Genomic DNA, 17,263 nt, shown 5'->3' with positions numbered 1-17,263 from the left:
CGCTGAATTTTGGACTCGGCTGGTGACAAAATGTTCCAAACACACCCCATGCACAACTCCACCGGGGAAGGTGCCAGGAACGAGTTCTGTTGGAAGTTTTTACACTACCTTGGTAGGCACCTGAAAGACACCACAAAAGTTGTTTTACCTGCTTTCTGGGCTGAGATGGGGAACCGCTGAATTTTGGACTCGGCCGGTGACAAAATTTTAATAAATACACCCCATGCACAACTCCACCGGGGAAGGTGCCAGACTGGAGTTCTCTTAATAGTTTTTACACTACCTTGGTAGGCATCTGAAAGACACCACAAAAGTTGTTCTACCTGCTTTCTGGGCTGAGATGGGGAACAGCTGAATTTTGGACTCGGCTGGTGACAAAATTTTAATAAATACACCCCATGCACAACTCCACCGGGGAAGGTGCCAGGAAGGAATTCTGTGGGTAGTTTTTACATTGCTCCGGTAGGCATCAAAAAGACACCACAAAAGTTGTTCTACCTACTTTCTGGGCTGAGATAGGGAACCGCTGAATTTTGGACTCGGCCGGTGACAAAATGTTCCAAACACACCCCATGCACAACTCCACCTGGGAAGGTGCCAGACAGGAGTTCTCTTAATAGTTTTTACACTACCTTGGTAGGCATCTGAAAGACACCACAAAAGTTGTTCTACCTGCTTTCTGGGCTGAGATGGGGAACCGCTGAATTTTGGACTCGGCTGGTGACAAAATGTTCCAAACACACCCCATGCACAACTCCACCGGGGAAGGTGCCAGACAGGAGTTCTCTTAGTAGTTTTTACACTACCTTGGTAGGCAGCTGAAAGGCACCACAAAAGTTGTTCTACCTGCTTTCTGGGCTGAGATGGGGAACCGCTGAATTTTGGAGTCGGCTGGTGACGAAATGTTCCAAAAACACCCCATGCACAACTCCACCGGGGAAGGTGCCAGAAAGGAGTTCTCCTGGTAGTTTTTACACTACCTTGGTAGGCACCTGAAAGACACCACAAAAGTTTTTTCTTCCTGCTTTCTGGGCTGAGATGGGGAACCGCTGAATTTTGGACTCGGCTGGTGACAAAATGTTCCAAACACACCCCATGCACAACTCCACCGGGGAAGGTGCCAGACAAGAGTTCTCTTGATAGTTTTTACACTACCTTGGTAGGCACCTGAAAGACACCACAAAAGTTGTTCTACCTGCTTTCTGGGCTGAGATGGGGAACAGCTGAATTTTGGAGTCGGCTGGTGACAAAATGTTCCAAAAACACCCCATGCACAACTCCACCGGGGAAGGTGCCAGACAAGAGTTCTCCTGGTAGTTTTTACACTACCTTGGTAGGCATTTGAAAGGCACCACAAAAGTTGTTCTACCTGCTTTCTGGGCTGAGATGGGGAACAGCTGAATTTTGGACTCGGCTGGTGACAAAATGTTCCAAACACACCCCCTGCACAACTCCACCGGGGAAGGTGCCAGACAGGAGTTCTGTTGGTAGTTTTTACACTACCTTGGTAGGCACCTGAAAGACACCACAAAAGTTGTTCTACCTGCTTTCTGGGCTGAGATGGGGAACCGCTGAATTTTGGACTCGGCTGGTGACAAAATGTTCCAAACACACCCCATGCACAACTCCACCGGGGAAGGTTCCAGACAGGAGTTCTCCTGGTAGTTTTTACATTGCTCTGGTAGGCATCTGAAAGACACCACAAAAGTTGTTCTACCTGCTTTCTGGGCTGAGATGGGGAACCGCTGAATTTTGGACTCGGCTGGTGATAAAATGTTCCAAACACACCCCCTGCACAACTCCACCGGGGAAGGTCCAGACAAGAGTTCTCTTGATAGTTTTTACACTACCTTGGTAGGCATTTGAAAGGCACCACAAAAGTTGTTCTTCCTGCTTTCTGGGCTGAGATGGGGAACCGCTGAATTTTGGACTCGGGTGGTGACAAAATTTTAATAAATACACCCCATGCACAACTCCACCGGGGAAGGTGCCAGAGAGGAGTTCTCCTGGTAGTTTTTACATTGCTCCGGCAGGCATCTGAAAGACACCACAAAAGTTGTTCTACCTGCTTTCTGGGCTGAGATGGGGAACCGCTGAATTTTGGACTCGGCTGGTGACAAAATTTTAATAAATACACCCCATGCACAACTCCACTAGCGAAGGTGCCAGGAAGGAATTCTGTTGGTAGTTTTTACATTGCTCCGGTAGGCATCAAAAAGACACTACAAAAGTTGTTCTACCTGCTTTCTGGGCTGAGATGGGGAACCGCTGAATTTTGGACTCGGCCGGAGAAAAAATGTTCCAAACACAGCCCATGCCCAACTCCAACGGGGAAGGTGCCAGACAGGAGTTCTCTTAATAGTTTTTACACTACCTTGGTAGGCATCTGAAAGACACCACAAAAGTTGTTCTACCTGCTTTATGGGCTGAGATGGGGAACAGCTGAATTTTGGAGTCGGCTGGTGACAAAATGTTCCAAACACACCCCCTGCACAACTCCACCGGGGAAGGTGCCAGACAGGAGTTCTCCTGGTAGTTTTTACACTACCTTGGTAGGCACCTGAAAGACACCACAAAAGTTGTTTTACCTGCTTTCTGGGCTGAGATGGGGAACCGCTGAATTTTGGAGTCGGCCGGTGACAAAATGTTCCAAACACACCCCATGCACAACTCCACCGGGGAAGGTGCCAGACAGGAGTTCTCTTAATAGTTTTTACACTACCTTGGTAGGCATCTGAAAGACACCACAAAAGTTGTTCTACCTGCTTTCTGGGCTGAGATGGGGAACAGCTGAATTTTGGAGTCGGCCGGTGACAAAATGTTCCAAACACACCCCCTGCACAACTCCACCGGGGAAGGTGCCAGAAACGAGTTCTGTTGGTAGTTTTTACATTGCTCCGGTAGGCATCTGAAAGACACCACAAAAGTTGTTCTACCTGCTTTCTGGGCTGAGATGGGGAACCGCTGAATTTTGGAGTCGGCTGGTGACAAAATGTTCCAAACACACCCCCTGCACAACTCCACCGGGGAAGGTGCCAGACAGGAGTTCTCTTAGTAGTTTTTACACTACCATGGTAGGCAGCTGAAAGGCACCACAAAAGTTGTTCTACCTGCTTTATGGGCTGAGATGGGGAACCGCTGAATTTTGGACTCGGCTGGTGACAAAATGTTCCAAAAACACCCCATGCACAACTCCACCGGGGAAGGTGCCAGACAAGAGTTCTCTTAGTAGTTTTTACACTACCTTGGTAGGCAGCTGAAAGGCACCACAAAAGTTGTTCTACCTGCTTTCTGGGCTGAGATGGGGAACAGCAGAATTTTGGACTCGGCTGGTGAAAAAATTTTAATAAATACACCCCATGCACAACTCCACTAGCGAAGGTGCCAGAAAGGAGTTCTCCTGGTAGTTTTTACACTACATTGGTAGGCACCTGAAAGACACCACAAAAGTTTTTTCTTCCTGCTTTCTGGGCTGAGATGGGGAACCGCTGAATTTTGGACTCGGCTGGTGACAAAATGTTCCAAACACACCCCATGCACAACTCCACCGGGGAAGGTGCCAGACAAGAGTTCTCTTGATAGTTTTTACACTACCTTGGTAGGCACCTGAAAGACACCACAAAAGTTGTTTTACCTGCTTTCTGGGCTGAGATGGGGAACAGCTGAATTTTGGAGTCGGCTGGTGACAAAATGTTCCAAACACACCCCATGCACAACTCCACCGGGGAAGGTGCCAGACAAGAGTTCTCTTGATAGTTTTTACACTACCTTGGTAGGCAGCTGAAAGACACCACAAAAGTTGTTTTACCTGCTTTCTGGGCTCAGATGGGGAACAGCTGAATTTTGGACTCGGCTGGTGACAAAATGTTCCAAACACACCCCCTGCACAACTCCACCGGGGAAGGTGCCAGACAGGAGTTCTGTTGGTAGTTTTTACACTACCTTGGTAGGCACCTGAAAGACACCACAAAAGTTCTTCTACCTGCTTTCTGGGCTGAGATGGGGAACCGCTGAATTTTGGACTCGGCTGGTGACAAAATGTTCCAAACACACCCCCTGCACAACTCCACCGGGGAAGGTGCCAGACAGGAGTTCTCCTGGTAGTTTTTACATTGCTCCGGTAGGCATCTGAAAGACACCACAAAAGTTGTTCTACCTGCTTTCTGGGCTGAGATGGGGAACAGCTGAATTTTGGAGTCGGCCGGTGACAAAATGTTCCAAACACACCCCATGCACAACTCCACCCAGGAAGGTGCCAGACAGGAGTTCTCTTAATAGTTTTTACACTACCTTGGTAGGCATCTGAAAGACACCACAAAAGTTGTTCTACCTGCTTTCTGGGCTGAGATGGGGAACCGCTGAATTTTGGACTCGGCTGGTGACAAAATGTTCCAAACACACCCCCTGCACAACTCCACCGGGGAAGGTGCCAGACAGGAGTTCTCCTGGTAGTTTTTACACTACCTTGGTAGGCAGCTGAAAGGCACCACAAAAGTTGTTCTACCTGCTTTCTGGGCTGAGATGGGGAACCGCTGAATTTTGGACTCGGCTGGTGACAAAATGTTCCAAACACACCCCATGCACAACTCCACCGGGGAAGGTGCCAGGAACGAGTTCTGTTGGAAGTTTTTACACTACCTTGGTAGGCACCTGAAAGACACCACAAAAGTTGTTTTACCTGCTTTCTGGGCTGAGATGGGGAACCGCTGAATTTTGGAGTCGGCCGGTGACAAAATGTTCCAAACACACCCCATGCACAACTCCACCGGGGAAGGTGCCAGACAGGAGTTCTCTTAATAGTTTTTACACTACCTTGGTAGGCATCTGAAAGACACCACAAAAGTTGTTCTACCTGCTTTCTGGGCTGAGATGGGGAACAGCTGAATTTTGGACTCGGCCGGTGACAAAATGTTCCAAACACACCCCCTGCACAACTCCACCGGGGAAGGTGCCAGAAACGAGTTCTCCTGGTAGTTTTTACATTGCTCCGGTAGGCATCTGAAAGACACCACAAAAGTTGTTCTACCTGCTTTCTGGGCTGAGATGGGGAACGGCTGAATTTTGGACTCGGCTGGTGACAAAATGTTCCAAACACACCCCCTGCACAACTCCACCGGGGAAGGTGCCAGACAGGAGTTCTCCTGGTAGTTTTTACATTGCTCCGGTAGGCATCTGAAAGACACCACAAAAGTTGTTCTACCTGCTTTCTGGGCTGAGATGGGGAACAGCTGAATTTTGGAGTCGGCCGGTGACAAAATGTTCCACACACACCCCATGCACAACTCCACCGGGGAAGGTGCCAGACAGGAGTTCTCTTAATAGTTTTTACACTACCTTGGTAGGCATCTGAAAGACACCACAAAAGTTGTTCTACCTGCTTTCTGGGCTGAGATGGGGAACCGCTGAATTTTGGACTCGGCTGGTGACAAAATGTTCCAAACACACCCCCTGCACAACTCCACCGGGGAAGGTGCCAGACAGGAGTTCTCCTGGTAGTTTTTACACTACCTTGGTAGGCACCTGAAAGGCACCACAAAAGTTGTTCTACCTGCTTTCTGGGCTGAGATGGGGAACCGCTGAATTTTGGACTCGGCTGGTGACAAAATGTTCCAAACACACCCCATGCACAACTCCACCGGGGAAGGTGCCAGGAACGAGTTCTGTTGGAAGTTTTTACACTACCTTGGTAGGCACCTGAAAGACACCACAAAAGTTGTTTTACCTGCTTTCTGGGCTGAGATGGGGAACCGCTGAATTTTGGAGTCGGCCGGTGACAAAATGTTCCAAACACACCCCATGCACAACTCCACCGGGGAAGGTGCCAGACAGGAGTTCTCTTAATAGTTTTTACACTACCTTGGTAGGCATCTGAAAGACACCACAAAAGTTGTTCTACCTGCTTTCTGGGCTGAGATGGGGAACAGCTGAATTTTGGAGTCGGCCGGTGACAAAATGTTCCAAACACACCCCCTGCACAACTCCACCGGGGAAGGTGCCAGAAACGAGTTCTCCTGGTAGTTTTTACATTGCTCCGGTAGGCATCTGAAAGACACCACAAAAGTTGTTCTACCTGCTTTCTGGGCTGAGATGGGGAACCGCTGAATTTTGGACTCGGCTGGTGACAAAATGTTCCAAACACACTCCATGCACAACTCCACCGGGGAAGGTTCCAGACAGGAGTTCTCCTGGTAGTTTTTACATTGCTCCGGTAGGCATCTGAAAGACACCACAAAAGTTGTTCTACCTGCTTTCTGGGCTGAGATGGGGAACAGCTGAATTTTGGAGTCGGCTGGTGACAAAATGTTCCAAACACACCCCATGCACAACTCCACCGGGGAAGGTGCCAGACAGGAGTTCTCTTGATAGTTTTTACACTACCTTGGTAGGCATTTGAAAGGCACCACAAAAGTTGTTCTACCTGCTTTCTGGGCTGAGATGGGGAACCGCTGAATTTTGGAGTCGGCCGGTGACAAAATTTTAATAAATACACCCCATGCACAACTCCACTAGCGAAGGTGCCAGAGAGGAGTTCTCCTGGTAGTTTTTACATTGCTCCGGTAGGCATCTGAAAGACACCACAAGAGTTGTTCTACCTGCTTTCTGGGCTGAGATGGGGAACCGCTGAATTTAGGACTCGGCTGCTGACAAAATTTTAATAAATACACCCCATGCACAACTCCACTAGCGAAGGTGCCAGGAAGGAATTCTGTTGGTAGTTTTTACACTACCTTGGTAGGCATCTGAAAGACACCACAAAAGTTGTTCTACCTGCTTTCTGGGCTGAGATGGGGAACAGCTGAATTTTGGACTCGGCTGGTGACAAAATTTTAATAAATACACCCCATGCACAACTCCACCGGGGAAGGTGCCAGACAGGAGTTCTGTTGGTAGTTTTTACATTGCTCCGGTAGGCATCAAAAAGACACTACAAAAGTTGTTCTACCTGCTTTCTGGGCTGAGATGGGGAACCGCTGAATTTTGGACTCGGCCGGAGAAAAAATGTTCCAAACACAGCCCATGCGCAACTCCAACGGGGAAGGTGCCAGACAAGAGTTCTCTTAATAGTTTTTACACTACCTTGGTAGGCATCTGAAAGACACCACAAAAGTTGTTCTACCTGCTTTCTGGGCTGAGATGGGGAACCGCTGAATTTTGGAGTCGGCTGGTGACAAAATGTTCCAAACACACCCCCTGCACAACTCCACCGGGGAAGGTGCCAGACAGGAGTTCTCCTGGTAGTTTTTACACTACCTTGGTAGGCACCTGAAAGGCACCACAAAAGTTGTTCTACCTGCTTTCTGGGCTGAGATGGGGAACCGCTGAATTTTGGACTCGGCTGGTGACAAAATGTTCCAAACACACCCCATGCACAACTCCACCGGGGAAGGTGCCAGGAACGAGTTCTGTTGGAAGTTTTTACACTACCTTGGTAGGCACCTGAAAGACACCACAAAAGTTGTTTTACCTGCTTTCTGGGCTGAGATGGGGAACCGCTGAATTTTGGAGTCGGCCGGTGACAAAATGTTCCAAACACACCCCATGCACAACTCCACCGGGGAAGGTGCCAGACAGGAGTTCTCTTAATAGTTTTTACACTACCTTGGAAGGCATCTGAAAGACACCACAAAAGTTGTTCTACCTGCTTTCTGGGCTGAGATGGGGAACAGCTGAATTTTGGAGTCGGCCGGTGACAAAATGTTCCAAACACACCCCCTGCACAACTCCACCGGGGAAGGTGCCAGAAACGAGTTCTGTTGGTAGTTTTTACATTGCTCCGGTAGGCATCTGAAAGACACCACAAAAGTTGTTCTACCTGCTTTCTGGGCTGAGATGGGGAACCGCTGAATTTTGGAGTCGGCTGGTGACAAAATGTTCCAAACACACCCCCTGCACAACTCCACCGGGGAAGGTGCCAGACAGGAGTTCTCTTAGTAGTTTTTACACTACCATGGTAGGCAGCTGAAAGGCACCACAAAAGTTGTTCTACCTGCTTTATGGGCTGAGATGGGGAACCGCTGAATTTTGGAGTCGGCTGGTGACGAAATGTTCCAAACACACCCCATGCACAACTCCACCGGGGAAGGTGCCAGAAAGGAGTTCTCCTGGTAGTTTTTACACTACCTTGGTAGGCACCTGAAAGACACCACAAAAGTTTTTTCTTCCTGCTTTCTGGGCTGAGATGGGGAACCGCTGAATTTTGGAGTCGGCTGGTGACAAAATGTTCCAAACACACCCCATGCACAACTCCACCGGGGAAGGTGCCAGACAAGAGTTCTCTTGATAGTTTTTACACTACCTTGGTAGGCACCTGAAAGACACCACAAAAGTTGTTTTACCTGCTTTCTGGGCTGAGATGGGGAACAGCTGAATTTTGGAGTCGGCTGGTGACAAAATGTTCCAAACACACCCCCTGCACAACTCCACCGGGGAATGTGCCAGACAGGAGTTCTCCTGGTAGTTTTTACACTACCTTGGTAGGCACCTGAAAGGCACCACAAAAGTTGTTCTACCTGCTTTCTGGGCTGAGATGGGGAACCGCTGAATTTTGGACTCGGCTGGTGACAAAATGTTCCAAACACACCCCATGCACAACTCCACCGGGGAAGGTGCCAGGAACGAGTTCTGTTGGAAGTTTTTACACTACCTTGGTAGGCACCTGAAAGACACCACAAAAGTTGTTTTACCTGCTTTCTGGGCTGAGATGGGGAACCGCTGAATTTTGGAGTCGGCCGGTGACAAAATGTTCCAAACACACCCCATGCACAACTCCACCGGGGAAGGTGCCAGACAGGAGTTCTCTTAATAGTTTTTACACTACCTTGGTAGGCATCTGAAAGACACCACAAAAGTTGTTCTACCTGCTTTCTGGGCTGAGATGGGGAACAGCTGAATTTTGGAGTCGGCCGGTGACAAAATGTTCCAAACACACCCCCTGCACAACTCCACCGGGGAAGGTGCCAGAAACGAGTTCTGTTGGTAGTTTTTACATTGCTCCGGTAGGCATCTGAAAGACACCACAAAAGTTGTTCTACCTGCTTTCTGGGCTGAGATGGGGAACCGCTGAATTTTGGACTCGGCTGGTGACAAAATGTTCCAAACACACCCCCTGCACAACTCCACCGGGGAAGGTGCCAGACAGGAGTTCTCTTAGTAGTTTTTACACTACCATGGTAGGCAGCTGAAAGGCACCACAAAAGTTGTTCTACCTGCTTTATGGGCTGAGATGGGGAACCGCTGAATTTTGGAGTCGGCTGGTGACGAAATGTTCCAAAAACACCCCATGCACAACTCCACCGGGGAAGGTGCCAGAAAGGAGTTCTCCTGGTAGTTTTTACACTACCTTGGTAGGCACCTGAAAGACACCACAAAAGTTTTTTCTTCCTGCTTTCTGGGCTGAGATGGGGAACCGCTGAATTTTGGACTCGGCTGGTGACAAAATGTTCCAAACACACCCCATGCACAACTCCACCGGGGAAGGTGCCAGACAAGAGTTCTCTTGCTAGTTTTTACACTACCTTGGTAGGCATTTGAAAGGCACCACAAAAGTTGTTCTACCTGCTTTCTGGGCTGAGATGGGGAACAGCTGAATTTTGGACTCGGCTGGTGACGAAATGTTCCAAACACACCCCCTGCACAACTCCACCGGGGAAGGTGCCAGACAGGAGTTCTGTTGGTAGTTTTTACACTACCTTGGTAGGCACCTGAAAGACACCACAAAAGTTGTTCTACCTGCTTTCTGGGCTGAGATGGGGAACCGCTGAATTTTGGACTCGGCTGCTGACAAAATTTTAATAAATACACCCCATGCACAACTCCACTAGCGAAGGTGCCAGGAAGGAATTCTGTTGGTAGTTTTTACACTACCTTGGTAGGCATCTGAAAGACACCACAAAAGTTGTTCTACCTGCTTTCTGGGCTGAGATGGGGAACAGCTGAATTTTGGACTCGGCTGGTGACAAAATTTTAATAAATACACCCCATGCACAACTCCACTAGCGAAGGTGCCAGGAAGGAATTCTGTTGGTAGTTTTTACATTGCTCCGGTAGGCATCAAAAAGACACTACAAAAGTTGTTCTACCTGCTTTCTGGGCTGAGATGGGGAACCGCTGAATTTTGGACTCGGCCGGAGAAAAAATGTTCCAAACACAGCCCATGCGCAACACCAACGGGGAAGGTGCCAGACAGGAGTTCTCTTAATAGTTTTTACACTACCTTGGTAGGCATCTGAAAGACACCACAAAAGTTGTTCTACCTGCTTTCTGGGCTGAGATGGGGAACCGCTGAATTTTGGAGTCGGCTGGTGACAAAATGTTCCAAACACACCCCCTGCACAACTCCACCGGGGAAGGTGCCAGACAGGAGTTCTCCTGGTAGTTTTTACACTACCTTGGTAGGCACCTGAAAGGCACCACAAAAGTTGTTCTACCTGCTTTCTGGGCTGAGATGGGGAACCGCTGAATTTTGGACTCGGCTGGTGACAAAATGTTCCAAACACACCCCATGCACAACTCCACTAGCGAAGGTGCCAGGAACGAGATCTGTTGGAAGTTTTTACACTACCTTGGTAGGCACCTGAAAGACACCACAAAAGTTGTTTTACCTGCTTTCTGGGCTGAGATGGGGAACCGCTGAATTTTGGAGTCGGCCGGTGACAAAATGTTCCAAACACACCCCATGCACAACTCCACCGGGGAAGGTGCCAGACAGGAGTTCTCTTAATAGTTTTTACACTACCTTGGTAGGCATCTGAAAGACACCACAAAAGTTGTTCTACCTGCTTTCTGGGCTGAGATGGGGAACAGCTGAATTTTGGAGTCGGCCGGTGACAAAATGTTCCAAACACACCCCCTGCACAACTCCACCGGGGAAGGTGCCAGAAACGAGTTCTGTTGGTAGTTTTTACATTGCTCCGGTAGGCATCTGAAAGACACCACAAAAGTTGTTCTACCTGCTTTCTGGGCTGAGATGGGGAACCGCTGAATTTTGGAGTCGGCTGGTGACAAAATGTTCCAAACACACCCCCTGCACAACTCCACCGGGGAAGGTGCCAGACAGGAGTTCTCTTAGTAGTTTTTACACTACCATGGTAGGCAGCTGAAAGGCACCACAAAAGTTGTTCTACCTGCTTTCTGGGCTGAGATGGGGAACCGCTGAATTTTGGACTCGGCTGGTGACGAAATGTTCCAAAAACACCCCATGCACAACTCCACCGGGGAAGGTGCCAGAAAGGAGTTCTCCTGGTAGTTTTTACACTACCTTGGTAGGCACCTGAAAGACACCACAAAAGTTTTTTCTTCCTGCTTTCTGGGCTGAGATGGGGAACCGCTGAATTTTGGACTCGGCTGGTGACAAAATGTTCCAAACACACCCCATGCACAACTCCACCGGGGAAGGTGCCAGACAAGAGTTCTCTTGATAGTTTTTACACTACCTTGGTAGGCAGCTGAAAGACACCACAAAAGTTGTTCTACCTGCTTTCTGGGCTCAGATGGGGAACAGCTGAATTTTGGAGTCGGCTGGTGACAAAATGTTCCAAACACACCCCATGCACAACTCCACCGGGGAAGGTGCCAGACAAGAGTTCTCTTGCTAGTTTTTACACTACCTTGGTAGGCATTTGAAAGGCACCACAAAAGTTGTTCTACCTGCTTTCTGGGCTGAGATGGGGAACAGCTGAATTTTGGACTCGGCTGGTGACAAAATGTTCCAAACACACCCCATGCACAACTCCACCGGGGAAGGTGCCAGACAGGAGTTCTGTTGGTAGTTTTTACACTACCTTGGTAGGTACCTGAAAGACACCACAAAAGTTGTTCTACCTGCTTTCTGGGCTGAGATGGGGAACCGCTGAATTTTGGACTCGGCTGGTGACAAAATGTTCCAAACACACCCCATGCACAACTCCACCGGGGAAGGTTCCAGACAGGAGTTCTCCTGGTAGTTTTTACATTGCTCCGGTAGGCATCTGAAAGACACCACAAAAGTTGTTCTACCTGCTTTCTGGGCTGAGATGGGGAACAGCTGAATTTTGGAGTCGGCCGGTGACAAAATGTTCCAAACACACCCCATGCACAACTCCACCGGGGAAGGTGCCAGACAGGAGTTCTCTTGCTAGTTTTTACACTACCTTGGTAGGCATTTGAAAGGCACCACAAAAGTTGTTCTACCTGCTTTCTGGGCTGAGATGGGGAACAGCTGAATTTTGGACTCGGCTGGTGACAAAATTTTAATAAATACACCCCATGCACAACTCCACTGGGGAAGGTGCCAGACAGGAGTTCTCCTGGTAGTTTTTACACTACCTTGGTAGGCACCTGAAAGACACCACAAAAGTTGTTTTACCTGCTTTCTGGGCTGAGATGGGGAACCGCTGAATTTTGGAGTCGGCCGGTGACAAAATGTTCCAAACACACCCCATGCACAACTCCACCGGGGAAGGTGCCAGACAGGAGTTCTGTTGGTAGTTTTTACACTACCTTGGTAGGCATCTGAAAGGCACCACAAAAGTTGTTCTACCTGCTTTCTGGGCTGAGATGGGGAACAGCTGAATTTTGGACTCGGCTGGTGACAAAATTTTAATAAATACACCCCATGCACAACTCCACTAGCGAAGGTGCCAGGAAGGAATTCTGTTGGTAGTTTTTACATTGCTCCGGTAGGCATCAAAAAGACACTACAAAAGTTGTTCTACCTGCTTTCTGGGCTGAGATGGGGAACCGCTGAATTTTGGAGTCGGCTGGTGACAAAATGTTCCAAACACACCCCATGCACAACTCCACCGGGGAAGGTGCCAGAAACGAGTTCTCCTGGTAGTTTTTACATTGCTCTGGTAGGCACCTGAAAGGCACCACAAAAGTTGTTCTACCTGCTTTCTGGGCTGAGATGGGGAACCGCTGAATTTTGGACTCGGCTGTTGACAAAATGTTCCAAACACACCCCATGCACAACTCCACCGGGGAAGGTGCCAGACAGGAGTTCTGTTGGTAGTTTTTACACTACCTTGGTAGGCAGCTGAAAGGCACCACAAAAGTTGTTCTACCTGCTTTCTGGGCTGAGATGGGGAACCGCTGAATTTTGGACTCGGCTGGTGACAAAATGTTCCAAACACACCCCATGCACAACTCCACCGGGGAAGGTGCCAGACAGGAGTTCTCCTGGTAGTTTTTACACTACCTTGGTAGGCACCTGAAAGACACCACAAAAGTTGTTTTACCTGCTTTCTGGGCTGAGATGGGGAACAGCTGAATTTTGGACTCGGCTGGTGACGAAATGTTCCAAACACACCCCATGCACAACTCCACCGGGGAAGGTGCCAGACAAGAGTTCTCTTGATAGTTTTTACACTACCTTGGTAGGCATTTGAAAGGCACCACAAAAGTTGTTCTACCTGCTTTCTGGGCTGAGATGGGGAACATCTAAATTTTGGACTCGGCTGGTGACAAAATTTTAATAAATACACCCCATGCACAACTCCACTAGCGAAGGTGCCAGGAAGGAATTCTGTTGGTAGTTTTTACATTGCTCCGGTAGGCATCAAAAAGACACTACAAAACGTGTTCTACCTGCTTTCTGGGCTGAGATGGGGAACCGCTGAATTTTGGACTCGGCCGGTGACAAAATGTTCCAAACACACCCCATGCACAACTCCACCGGGGAAGGTGCCAGAAACGAGTTCTCCTGGTAGTTTTTACACTACCTTGGTAGGCATTTGAAAGACACCACAAAAGTTGTTCTACCTGCTTTCTGGGCTGAGATGGGGAACAGCTGAATTTTGGACTCGGCTGGTGACAAAATTTTAATAAATACACCCCATGCACAACTCCACTAGCGAAGGTGCCAGAGAGGAGTTCTCCTGGTAGTTTTTACATTGCTCCGGTAGGCATCTGAAAGACACCACAAGAGTTGTTCTACCTGCTTTCTGGGCTGAGATGGGGAACCGCTGAATTTTGGAGTCGGCCGGTGACAAAATGTTCCAAACACACCCCATGCACAACTCCACCGGGGAAGGTGCCAGACAGGAGTTCTGTTGGTAGTTTTTACACTACCTTGGTAGGCATCTGAAAGGCACCACAAAAGTTGTTCTACCTGCTTTCTGGGCTGAGATGGGGAACAGCTGAATTTTGGACTCGGGTGGTGACAAAATTTTAATAAATACACCCCATGCACAACTCCACTAGCGAAGGTGCCAGGAAGGAATTCTGTTGGTAGTTTTTACATTGCTCCGGTAGGCATCAAAAAGACACTACAAAAGTTGTTCTACCTGCTTTCTGGGCTGAGATGGGGAACCGCTGAATTTTGGACTCGGCCGGTGACAAAATGTTCCAAACACACCCCATGCACAACTCCACCGGGGAAGGTGCCAGAGTGAGTTCTCTTCATAGTTTTTACACTACCTTGGTAGGAATCTGTAAGACACCACAAAAGTTGTTCTACCTGCTTTCTGGGCTGAGATGGGGAACAGCTGACTTTTGGAGTCGGCTGGTGACAAAATGTTCCAAACACACCCCCTGCACAACTCCACCGGGGAAGGTGCCAGACAGGAGTTCTCCTGGTAGTTTTTACATTGCTCCGGTAGGCATCTGAAAGGCACCACAAAAGTTGTTCTACCTGCTTTCTGGGCTGAGATGGGGAACCGCTGAATTTTGGACTCGGCTGGTGACAAAATGTTCCAAACACACCCCATGCACAACTCCACCGGGGAAGGTGCCAGACAGGAGTTCTCTCAGTAGTTTTTACACTACCATGGTAGGCACCTGAAAGGCACCACAAAAGTTGTTCTACCTGCTTTCTGGGCTGAGATGGGGAACCGCTGAATTTTGGACTCGGCTGGTGACAAAATGTTCCAAACACACCCCCTGCACAACTCCACCGGGGAAGGTGCCAGAAAGGAGTTCTCCTGGTAGTTTTTACACTACCTTGGTAGGCACCTGAAAGACACCACAAAAGTTGTTTTACCTGCTTTCTGGGCTGAGATGGGGAACCGCTGAATTTTGGACTCGGCTGGTGACAAAATTTTAATAAATACACCCCATGCACAACTCCACTAGCGAAGGTGCCAGGAAGGAATTCTCTTGGTAGTTTTTACATTGCTCCGGTAGGCATCAAAAAGACACTACAAAAGTTGTTCTACCTGCTTTCTGGGCTGAGATGGGGAACCGCTGAATTTTGGACTCGGCTGGTGACAAAATTTTAATAAATACACCCCATGCACAACTCCACTAGCGAAGGTGCCAGGAAGGAATTCTGTTGGTAGTTTTTACATTGCTCCGGTAGGCATCAAAAAGACACTACAAAGTTGTTCTACCTGCTTTCTGGGCTGAGATGGGGAACCGCTGAATTTTGGACTCGGCTGTTGACAAAATGTTCCAAACACACCCCATGCACAACTCCACGGGGAAGGTGCCAGAGAGGAGTTCTGCTGGTAGTTTTTACATTGCTCCGGTAGGCATCTGAAAGACACCACAAAAGTTGTTCTACCTGCTTTCTGGGCTGAGATGGGGAACAACTGAATTTTGGAGTCGGCCGGTGACAAAATGTTCCAAACACACCCCATGCACAACTCCACCGGGGAAGGTGCCAGACAGGAGTTCTCTTAATAGTTTTTACACTACCTTGGTAGGTATCTGAAAGACACCACAAAAGTTGTTCTACCTGCTTTCTGGGCTGAGATGGGGAACCGCTGAATTTTGGACTCGGCCAGTGACAAAATGTTCCAAACACTCCCCCTGCACAACTCCACCGGGGAAGGTGCCAGGAAGGAATTCTGTTGGAAGTTTTTACACTACCTTGGTAGGCACCTGAAAGACACCACAAAAGTTGTTCTACCTGCTTTCTGGGCTGAGATGGGGAACAGCTGAATTTTGGAGTCGGCTGGTGACAAAATTTTAATAAATACACCCCATGCACACCTCCACTAGCGAAGGTGCCAGGAAGGAATTCTGTTGGTAGTTTTTACATTGCTCCGGTAGGCATCAAAAAGACACTACAAAAGTTGTTCTACCTGCTTTCTGGGCTGAGATGGGGAACATCTAAATTTTGGACTCGGCTGGTGACAAAATTTTAATAAATACACCCCATGCACAACTCCACTAGCGAAGGTGCCAGGAAGGAATTCTGTTGGTAGTTTTTACATTGCTCCGGTAGGCATCAAAAAGACACTACAAAAGTTGTTCTACCTGCTTTCTGGGCTGAGATGGGGAACCGCTGAATTTTGGACTCGGCTGGTGACAAAATTTTAATAAATACACCCCATGCACAACTCCACTAGCGAAGGTGCCAGGAAGGAATTCTGTTGGTAGTTTTTACATTGCTCCGGTAGGCATCAAAAAGACACTACAAAACTTGTTCTACCTGCTTTCTGGGCTGAGATGGGGAACCGCTGAATTTTGGACTCGGCCGGTGACAAAATGTTCCAAACACACCCCATGCACAACTCCACCGGGGAAGGTGCCAGAAACGAGTTCTCCTGGTAGTTTTTACACTACCTTGGTAGGCATTTGAAAGGCACCACTAAAGTTGTTCTACCTGCTTTCTGGGCTGAGATGGGGAACCGCTGAATTTTGGACTCGGCTGGTGACAAAATTTTAATAAATACACCCCATGCACAACTCCACTAGCGAAGGTGCCAGAGAGGAGTTCTCCTGGTAGTTTTTACATTGCTCCGGTAGGCATCTGAAAGACACCACAAGAGTTGTTCTACCTGCTTTCTGGGCTGAGATGGGGAACCGCTGAATTTTGGAGTCGGCCGGTGACAAAATGTTCCAAACACACCCCATGCACAACTCCACCGGGGAAGGTGCCAGACAGGAGTTCTCCTGGTAGTTTTTACACTACCTTGGTAGGCATCTTAAAGGCACCACAAAAGTTGTTCTACCTGCTTTCTGGGCTGAGATGGGGAACAGCTGAATTTTGGACTCGGGTGGTGACAAAATTTTAATAAATACACCCCATGCACAACTCCACTAGCGAAGGTGCCAGGAAGGAATTCTGTTGGTAGTTTTTACATTGCTCCGGTAGGCATCAAAAAGACACTACAAAAGTTGTTCTACCTGCTTTCTGGGCTGAGATGGGGAACCGCTGAATTTTGGAGTCGGCTGGTGACAAAATGTTCCAAACACACCCCATGCACAACTCCACCGGGGAAGGTGCCAGAAACGAGTTCTCCTGGTAGTTTTTACATTGCTCTGGTAGGCACCTGAAAGGCACCACAAAAGTTGTTCTACCTGCTTTCTGGGCTGAGATGGGGAACCGCTGAATTTTGGA

The sequence above is a fragment of the Falco cherrug genome, chromosome 5, assembly GCF_023634085.1.
Source record: "Falco cherrug isolate bFalChe1 chromosome 5, bFalChe1.pri, whole genome shotgun sequence".
Classification (NCBI taxonomy): domain Eukaryota; kingdom Metazoa; phylum Chordata; class Aves; order Falconiformes; family Falconidae; genus Falco; species Falco cherrug.
Note: the sequence above shows the minus strand (reverse complement) of the source record.